At 45.1% G+C, this 432-nt stretch overlaps 1 protein-coding gene across 1 annotated transcript in view; it reads right to left on the reverse strand.

Annotated features, from left to right (window-relative positions):
* LOC108799582 (aldehyde oxidase-like) overlaps positions 1-432 on the reverse strand; it is a gene marked incomplete at its 3' end in the record, with an annotated part of 57,982 nt that overhangs the window by 34,679 nt on the left and 22,871 nt on the right. The gene's annotated exons all lie outside the window — the stretch shown is intronic.

Raw genomic sequence — 432 nt, forward strand, 5'->3', positions numbered from 1 at the left:
GAAGAGGTCAGAATGGAGCAGATGACTCGGTATCACAGCCTAGTCATCTGCTCCATTCTGACCTCTTCTCCCGCTGATTGGCCGATTGGATGATTGACAGGCTTCCTCACCAGTCAGGAGTGACTGGGCTGTGACAATGAGTGGCTGAAGCAGATGGAGAAGACGACACGACACAGCAGGTAAAGAAATAACTATGTAGATATACCTACCTTAGGCTTGTATCCCCCTAGCGGGGAAAATAGATGAGCACATGTCCAAACTCCAGACCAGAACATTGTATAGTGTGGCACAGCTATATCCAATTCTGCATACCTGGCTTTATATTATAAAGTTCTTATAATATAAAGCCAGGTATGCAGAATTGGATATAGCTGTGCCACACTATACAATGTTCTGGTCTGGAGTTTGGACATGTGCTCATCTATTTTCCCC

The sequence above is a fragment of the Nanorana parkeri genome, unplaced genomic scaffold, assembly GCF_000935625.1.
Source record: "Nanorana parkeri isolate BGI_ZX_2015 unplaced genomic scaffold, ASM93562v1 scaffold1763, whole genome shotgun sequence".
Classification (NCBI taxonomy): domain Eukaryota; kingdom Metazoa; phylum Chordata; class Amphibia; order Anura; family Dicroglossidae; genus Nanorana; species Nanorana parkeri.